At 41.4% G+C, this 9,845-nt stretch overlaps 1 long non-coding RNA gene across 1 annotated transcript; it reads right to left on the bottom strand.

Annotated features, from left to right (window-relative positions):
* Positions 1 to 3,633: 3,633 nt before the first annotated feature.
* Positions 3,634 to 9,434, bottom strand: LOC118906670. Its single transcript, XR_005022571.1, has 3 exons — positions 9,176 to 9,434; positions 4,228 to 4,340; positions 3,634 to 3,704 (listed from the first exon to the last, which is right to left on the bottom strand). It is a non-coding gene; the product is annotated as an uncharacterized LOC118906670 (long non-coding RNA).
* Positions 9,435 to 9,845: the final 411 nt, after the last annotated feature.

Raw genomic sequence — 9,845 nt, 5'->3', positions numbered from 1 at the left:
GGGATCTTAGTCCCCCGACCAGGGGTTGAATCTGGGACCATAGCAGTGAAAGCACTGAGTCCTAACCACTGGACCAGCAGGGAACTCCCTGAATTTTTTAAATGGTCATCAACATGAAACATTTTATGCCTTAAGTATTTTCATGATTGAGTTCATTGAAGTAAAAGAAATGGAGTAAAACACTGTTGGTCACCATGAGAAATGTCCCTGCCTTTGAACCTGTGATTTTTCTCAGGGAGACATTTTTTCCTGGGTTTTGGGCAAGCCTCCAAAAATGTGGTTCCCCTCTTCTTCCTTGTGGATTCAGGGAGGAGGGGAAGGTACATCGGCTTCCTTTCCTATCTCACACCCACAAAGACGATCCTTGGACTTAGATAAAAGAACACAAGTCAACATTTTTCTTTATCACTTACCCTGGTAAAAGAAGCTACCCACATCACTCACCCTGTCAAAGAGGGAGAGAGGTCCCCCTTATCCCATGCAGCCAAATGTCCCTGAAGAAATCTGAAGCAGCGTTTAAAGTAGTGCAATCATGTTTTAAATGCCCAAGGAATATGCACTTTTTAAATAATGCATAAACTGAGTTGTATATAATAAAACAAAATCCCTTGATTTATTTGTTTGGTAACTTTTGGTTTTTTTGTCTACTGGGTTTCTCTAAAGTATACAACTGTGTTTAGGCATAAGTTGTTTTCATGGTTATCTTAGTGTCTACATTACCCTCCATGTTTTCAAGTGCTTATGCCTTCAATCACACCACCTGTGGCTCAGGAACCCCATCTATATGTAATACACTGGAATTACGAGAGGGCAGCAGAAAGAACTGATCTTCTTGCCAATAGCTGCTTCAAATAAAGAGTATGACTTGAGGCTAGGCAAAAAGAAGTTGATTATTTTAGACTGAAAAGTTCTCAAGAACAAAAATGATGATGCCAGACTCCAGAGGATGGTCCTGTGTTGGTTTACTGGTTGGAAGAAGATCTCCCCATTCCCCACCCACCTCAGCACACACACACACACACACACACACACACACACACACACACTATTGGGCTCAGTGACACCATATAACAACAGTAACAGGCTTGAGCACAAACACAGCTGCATTAGGCTGCTACAGCTGGTGGGCTTTCCCTAGGGACAAGGGTCAACCTCCACTCACCTGGGTGCGGGGAGGGTCTTATGTCCATCTGTGGTCAGCCTAGGAGTCAACAGACAAAATCAGGTTCAAGTGTGATTCCTAAAAGAATTTCATTCTGAGATGACTTCGTGCAGCCTTCTTGAGGGCGAAGGGTTGAACTAAGTGGAATTATAAAATAATCATCCTCAATTATTCCTGTGGTCATTGATTCATCCATTTCAGTAGGTATATCCCATGCACCTCTTTGTACCATTGCTGTTCTGAGTACTGGGTTTACAAAGATTAATAGGACAGACTGGGTCCCAGGCTACCAAAAGCTTACAGTCTAGAGGAGAGCTGACCAGTAGAAACACAATGTGAGCCACATGCGAGACACATATGTAATTTTGAATTTTCTAGTAGCCACAGTTTAAACAGCAAAAAGAAACAGGAGAAATTGATTATAATAATATCTTTTATTTAACCCAATATATCCAAGAGATTAGTAAGGAGATATTTTCTTTTCCTTCTCCTATACTAAGTCTTCAGTATGTGGTGCGTATATTCCAGCTATTGCATGTCTCAGTTTGGACCTGGCAGGTTTCAAAGGTTCAGTAGCTACACACAGCTCACGGCTACTGTCTGAGATTGTGCAGCTCTAGAAAACACAGTTCTACGTGCCACAGTTTACATGGTGTACAGAGACTTATTTTATTTATTTTATTTTTGAAAGACATTTTATATGCATATTCACAGGAGAATGGATAAACAAATTGTAGTATATATGTAGTGTATAATATATAATACTCATATATTATATAGCAGTGAAAATTAATGAACCAGAGTTATACATACCAAGCCAATGGGTTACTCAATGTTGAATAGGAAGGGCAGTTGCAGTAGAATGCAGGTAGTATTATTCTATTTATAAAATGTTTCAAAATATGCAAAATTAAATAATATATTGTTTAGAAATACATGCATACGTATTAAAATATAATATAAAGAAATGCCTGGGAATGATAAATTCCAAATTAAGTATAAGCCTTAAATTCAAAGAGAAAGAAAGGAATACAGAGGGGGCTCCTATAGTGGTAATATAGAAGTAATATTTTATTCCTTCCACTGGTTGGTGAGTGCATGGAGATTTGTTATGGTGCCCTTTACCCTTTCAAATTGTCTTAATTAATTCATGGCCAAAATGTCCAGGGAATTAAAAACAACTACACCTTATTTTGATATTACTATTATCATTATTATTAGTGTTATTATTTTGGTAATAGCTTACAAATCTGAGTGAGCTGACTCTACTTCAGAAGAAAATCTTTAGGAGATAAAAGAAGGGTAGAGATCGGATACTGTACATGAAAATAGTCAAATCTGTAGGTCCCCCAAGTGTTTAAAAGCCAGACTTGAACCTGCAGCTCTTTCTACCCATCGGCTAAGAAAGGGCTGACACTTTCAAGAATCCTTCACTTATGAGAGCTGGAGTAGAGAGTGTAGGAAACCGATAACTGTCATTTTCTCCACCCCTGACAGCAGACAGCAGAGAAAGGGAGTCTAGATGGTTCTCTGAGATAAAAGGTCATTAAACCACCTTGTCAAAAACCAGGTCTGATTACTCAGCCTCCGTTGTTCCCTTGCCTGCCATGTGGAACACAAACTCCAACCTGATAAGGTCTTGGGCATGGCATTCACCTTCAACTCAGCCCTGACATGAATGTTGAGGGATCCCTTATGGAAAAGTCTACTGTAACCACAAGCCTTATCTGCTTCATAAGATGGCCAAATATCACAGACTTGGATCATTCATTCTAAGGTGAGAAGTAACTGTGGCCCTTGAGCCTGTGAAATATACTGGCCACGAGTCTATCCTTAGATAGAGACCAAAGGATAAGATTGCCACTGTCTACCCTGACAGTTGAGGTCACTGACAGAAGCTGGATATCAATACGTGGATGTGAATTTTACTCTATCAATTCACAAGAGAGGAAATGAGGGCAAAAGCATTTATCACTTGCGGAAATTTTTTATTTTTCTGGATGAATTACAGTTATTTATTGCATTCTTCCACGTACTCAAAATTGCTTTCAAGGGAATTCCCTGGCGGTCCAGTGGTTAGGACTCCATGCTCTCACTGCCGAGGGCCAGGGTTCAATCCCTGGTTGGGGAACTAAGATCCCACAAGCTGCATCATGGGCCAAAAAAAAAAAAAAAAAAAAAATGCTTTCGAACCAAACTATGAAGTGAGTAAAATTTGACTTTTGTTCCTTCATTCACGGTTCCCTCCCCTTGCCTTATTATTTTTCTTTTGATGGTGAAATCAGTTAGGATACCAGGTCATCTGCTATAACAGAGAGGGCCCAAAATAATACTGTCTTAGTATACTCTTAGGTAACAGGTTTATTTCTCTGACACATGCAAGTCCAAGCTAGTATGGAAATACCAGCCATAACAGAGATTGTTTTAGGGCCTCAATGCTTACCTAGTTACTTTGCAGTCTTCAACTTGTGGTTTTTTAAACTTCTCATGATCCAGCCTGGCGGGTCCTTGTCTTGCTAACTCGATCAGTCAAGGGCATGACCTGAAAATTATACACAGCACTTCTGCCCAAGTCCCATTGGCCAGAATTTAGTCCTATGTCCACACTAAGTGGCAAGGGGGTGGGAGGGTTGATTTAAAGCACTGAACAGTGATTTGGGTTCAAAATGAAGGCCTGAGTAATTTAGAAAATGTTACATCTGTTCACTACGTGATACGTTGGTGACTAATTCAAGGCTGCGCTATGGAGGAGAGCTAGAAGACCTGAGTGCACCAAGAAGATGCTGACAGACTCAGTGGTGACAGGAAGTGACCCTCTGGCTGGGAGAGGAGAAATCATAAGTAAAGGAGAGAAATTAGGGGATTTTCCAAGAGGGGGCTTGTGGTGTTCCCTTTCTTCTATCAACCCAGAACTTCCTGACAATTTGCAAGATTTACCATGTGCAGGAGGATCCTGGGAGGCCCTGAGAAATTTACATTGGGAGTAAATTAATTATACTGTTTTGTCAAAACATGCCACTCACCAGCTCAAATTCCACACTCTAAGCAAAGTCAAAAGTTCTTACGTTGGTTACAAAGGCCATTGTCATCTGGCCCCCCCTCGTATCCTCCAACTCCATCTCCCATCATCTCATCCGTTCTTCACTGTATGACAACTGCACGGCTCTCCTGGCTATTCCTAAAGGACACAGAGCATGTTTCTGCCTCAGGGACTTTGCACTCACTGTTCCCTCAGTCTGGATTGTTCTTCCCCCAAATATGTACAAAGCTGGCTCTCCCCCACCCCTTTCAAGTCTGTGCTCAAATGTCACCTCTTTCAAGAGGCAATCCCTGACTGCTCTCTTTAAAATGGTGCTACTCAAAGTAGGGTAACACACTGGAGTTAGTCTGTGAACCGTTTGTTACCAGTTTGCTATAAGTTAAGTACAGAAGTTTTGAGGGTCTTTCCCCAGAATGGGGGTTATAGAGGAGTTCATGTGTGGCTGAATTCAGGTGCTGAGTCACTTATGGTGTGAACTAAATGCTAGTAGGACTTTGTGATACCGTGTGATATTTTAAGGTTAGTGTGTCAACTGTAACCCAAAATATTAAAAAATTTGTAGAAAATGTAAGCATGCATTTATTTTTTTATAACATATTACATGATCATTCTTAATTCTTAATCAAGCCTCTTTCAGAGTTTAACATTATTGGTTGTATTAGGGAAGAAAGCTTTGTATTATTTATTATTTTTTTCATGCTTGGGCATTTAAATTTTGTTCTTAAATAATCTCTGTGAGTTGTTACTAACTGACAAATTAAAAGAGGCCTTCACAGGATACTCTTTGTAAATAGTTCTCTTCTAATATGACACTGGAAGTGTGAATAATTCTTGTTCTAAACAGATGAAAAATCAAGTTTGGTATATTTTTACATTTTTAACGTTCTAAAAAATTATTAAAACATCTTGATGTACTACAGAAATTTGATAAAATGTAGGCAAATCTGGTAAAGATCACCTTGAGTTAGATTTGCAAACCTCCTTCCATCTTTTCTTGCCTCGGGAACATGTTACATATCAATATCGACACGAGATAAAGAGGCATTTGGAAGAAAAATCCTCAAATTGTTGGAGGTCTCTGGTTCCCTAAACTCAACCATTCCTAATTGTTTCAACTCTAGGTCAGAAGTGAGGGGAAATTTTGTTTATGTGTGTTGACTGTTGTGTATGGAAATGATAATGTAGAGACTGGTTTGTATTCATAGTTATACTGTGGTGGATAGTCCCCCAAAGATGTCCATTGTTCTAACCCCAGAACGTGTGGAATGAACTTTGAAAATGTGGTTAAGTATGCTAGTGTGGGAGGTACTACAGTCTATTTTCAGATTGGTAGAGCCAAACTTGGCTGCAAATTTAGAACTACCTGGTGAGTAGTTGCAAATCCTGGTGCCTGGCCACAGCCAACAATTAAATCAGTATTTTAAAAATTCCACAGGTGATCCTAATGTGCGTTCAAGCTTGCGTGACACTGGTCTGGAGCAGTGCTTCTCAAACTTTAACATGCATATCATCACCTGGGGGTCTTGTTAAATGCAAATTCCAATTCAGTAGGTCTGGGGCGAGCCTGAGATTCTCTAGTTCTAACAAGCTCCCAGGAGATTCTGCTGTTGCTGGCCCAGGGACCACACTTTGAGTAGCAAGGCTCAAGATAGTAAGTGGCGCGCTACAGGAAGGTGCAACTAATGAACAATTACAAGGACAATAGGCAAGACTTTAGAAAAAAATCTTCAGTCACATTATTTTTATATTGTGATAAAATATATCGAATTTAAAATTTATCGTCTTAACCATTTTTAATGTTCAGTTCAGCGGCATCAAGTAGATTGTTTTGCAACTATCACTACCATCCATCTCCAGAACTTTTTCATCTTCCCCACCTGAAACTCTATACCCATGAAATGCTAACTTCTCATTCCTCCTCCTCCCCTTGGCCTCTGGCAACCACCATGCTACTTTCTGTCTCTATGAATTTGACTCTGGGAACTCTATAAGTGGAATCATATAATATTTGTCTTCTTGTGACTGGCTTATTTCACTTGATATAATGTCCTCAAGGTTCATCCATGCTGTGGAGCGTATCAGATTTTCCTTCCTTTTTAGGGCTGAATACTATTCTGTTGTGCTCACAGAGACATCATGTTTCAGTAAATTTATCTCTGTAGGAAGTGGATAGGATCATCAGTCTTGACTACAGAAGAACACAGCCAGAGAGCTTCAGTGCATAAGGAATCCGTTAGGTAGGGCAAAAGTCACTGCCCTAAATAGGCTGTCCTTTGTAATATGAAAATGACCTACTTTCATAGGGCCAGGGGCCCTGACTGACCATTCTTTTCCCATTTAATGTTAATTGGGAAATTCCTGGCTTGAGAAGGAATTATTAATGACCTAACTATGGTAGCAAGAAGTCAGCCACCCACACTGTGATGACAAATCTTCTGGGTCAGGAGTAGCTGCTGGACCAGGTCCAGAAGGATGAGGTCACCCGTGAGCCTTGGCTCCCAGGCTCTGAGGCTGCCTCAAAATGATGGAGAAGCTTTAGGTGGAAACGCCCCAGTGACAACTACACAAAAGCAGCTGATGTCTAGGGACAGCTCTGGTAAGCATTTTTTCCTGGTAGAGGTACTGCCTTTCTAAAGAAGGATTAAAAAAAGAAAAGAAAAGAAAAAAAAAAAGACCCAGAGGAAATGAACAGTGACTTCTTTGCTGGACTGAAATGAAAGGTTGACACCCAAGAATAAAACAATGTAAAAAAATTCCAAAGGAAATACTCTGTCTCCATTTAGAAATGTGAGACCTTACTTCCAGCAAACCAATAAGAACCAAACTGACAAACGGGGGGGAGGGGGGAGGTTCTTTTCATGAGTCTCAAATACCAGGAAGCTTTCCCCGAAGGCCCAATCCTGATATAATCTCACTGTGATCTCTGCAACCCTTGGTTTATGCCTTCCTTGGAGCATAAACTTTTGACCTACCGCTCTTTTTCTGTGTTTAATTCTCATTTGTGAACAGGGGCTTATCTAATAACTCTTGAATGGAAGGGATTTGTGTTCTCGATTCCAGAAACAGCTCAGTATTAGTGGAATGATCTTGGTGGCCTTAGATTCAAGAGGCCTACTATATAATCCTCCTCTGCCACTTACCAGCTTTGGGCAAGTTATTTATTTATACTGACTCAGCTTCACTGATCTCATTGGTAAAAGGAAGCTAACAATACCCGCCACATCGGATTATTATGAGGACTACATGAGACAGTGTTTGTAAAAGTGTCTGATTACAGGGGGTACTCTATGAATATTGGTACCCGCATCTTCTCTGTATTTATAATCCAGGCACAGTTAGGTAGAAGGATCCAGGGGTGAGCAAAACCAGACAACAACCCTCAAAGAATTTACTGTCTAGACGGGAGACAGATCTTAATCAGTCGCAAATGTCCAGTCGATCTTGGGTCAAGCTCTGTGACAAAGGAAAAGTGCAGAATGCTATGAGGGTCATGAGAGGTGTGGATACGAATCTCAGGAAGGATTTCTCTTGGAAGGGATGACTGGCTTGGGATCTGAAACATGAACAGGCATTAGTCAGAGGAAGAGATGGAAGACTGCTCCAGGCAGAAGCTTCTAGATGGGGGAGGAGGGTGGACCATGGCAAGTGAGAGGACTTAGAGAACAGTAGGACATCTGGAGGCAAAGGGATACCCTGAGACAGCAGTGGGGATGTCACCAGACTAGGGTGAGTGCTGTTGGCCACACCCAGGAGATTTGTCTTTATTCTGAGGCCAAGGGAAGCCTCAGTGTGTGTGTGGGAGGGTCACTTCTGAAGGCTAATATTTCATTTTTAGAAAGCTCCCTGGTCCAGGAGACAGATGATGGTAGAATGGGATGGTGGTGATGGAGATGGGAACATGGAGATGAACTGGAAAGTTTGGGGGGACATGAAACCCTAGGCATCACATTTTCTACATGTTCATAGAGCAAATCAATGAATCGGTGGCCTTTTTAATGTATAGGACTGATGGTTGGCCCAGATGCGAACCTGAAGCACACGCAAAATGACATGTGTGTATAATTTGGCCATAAAAAAGAACAAAGTACACGCTCCAACACAGACGTACCTTGAAAACATTACTCTAAGTGAAGAAGCCAGTCACTAAGACCACATATTGTATGATTCCATTTATATGAAATGTTAAGAATAGGCAGAAGCTATAGAGACAAAGTAAATTAGTGGCTGCTGGGGACTGGGGAAAATGGGGGAATTAGGGGTGACAGCTAAAGGGTATGGGGCTTATTTTTGAAGTGATGAAAATGTAAAATCGAATGTGGAGGTGGTTGAACATCTCTATGAATGTATTAAAAACCATTAAGTTGTACACTTTAAATGAGTGAATTATATACAATTATATATATATAATTTTCAAATTATATCTCAATAAATCTGTTACCAAAACATACTTATATTTATGTTTATATATGTTTATATGTATATTTACAGGGGCGAGAAGCCCACAGTCATATACACTGCCACCCATGGCCAGAAGATTCCAATGGGCATGACCTCCAAGGTGCCCAGGTTGGCATTTCCTGACCCAGCATCCTCAGGGGAGGAAAGCATCCTTAGCCCCACTCTTGACCCTGGCTTCTGACTCCTTCGAGAGCAAATGAGATGGCACTGTCTGCCGACTTCAAGGGAAGGAAGAGAGAGGGCATTTAATTTTTTTAACCACCTCTTTGCCACCTTCTTCACTCTGTGGATCTGGAGTGAAGAACTGTCACATGACGGCAGCTGTCACTGGACAGCAAGTGGCTCCGAGAGGACAAAAACTCCTACTCATCCTCCAGGTCTCCATCTAAATGTCACCTTCACCGAGAAGCCTTCTGTGACTTCTAAGTATGAGTCAGGGGCCCTTCCTGCCTTCCTTCCTGCCTTCTGCCTTGACGGCACCGACCCTCCTGAGTCAGAATTGCTTGTTTCCGTACCTGTGATCCCACTGAACTGTCACCTCCTTCAGGGCAAGCATGGACGCTGGGTCACTAGTTGTGTTCCCCAGCTCTGCGGGCTTGTGCATAGGATGCGTTCAGTGAGTCTTTAGTGAATAAATGAAACAAACACAGCCCTGAATCTGTTCACAAGGTAGATATCCCAGCTTTCCAAAGATGGCTCATGAAGTCTTAGACAAGAAAAGAGTTTGCAGTTGCAGTGGCCAAAACAGAGACTGGTCTGAGGGCGTTGCTGGGGAGCCGGACCTTTCATAGAGCAAAGAGAACAGGAATCAGCACATGCAGATGACTTCATGCTTCCCTAAAGCAAGGATGGCTTTCGCATTGCTCACGCTTTGGGAATGTCCCTTCCCAAACAACTTCAGGTTGTAGCAGCCGTGACACTTGACCTACCACCTTCTTATCTTCTACCCTCTGGGGGAGAAACAATAAGCCACCAATGCTGATACCAAGGTATTTCCTTTTTTTTCTTTTCCTTTTCTATACATCTGAATTTCTGGGACTTAGCGTTTAAACGAATGTCTCCTTGAGTGGGTCCCAATAAAACATTTTCTAGGAAAATGGACACATACTAACTTATTTTGGTTTCTTTAAAGCTACAAATGTTCAAAACCCCCATCATCTGCGACACAGTGTCATCTGGCATTTT

The sequence above is a fragment of the Balaenoptera musculus genome, chromosome 14 (genome assembly GCF_009873245.2).
Source record: "Balaenoptera musculus isolate JJ_BM4_2016_0621 chromosome 14, mBalMus1.pri.v3, whole genome shotgun sequence".
Lineage (NCBI taxonomy): Eukaryota > Metazoa > Chordata > Mammalia > Artiodactyla > Balaenopteridae > Balaenoptera > Balaenoptera musculus.
This window is presented reverse-complemented; position numbering and strand designations above follow the sequence as displayed.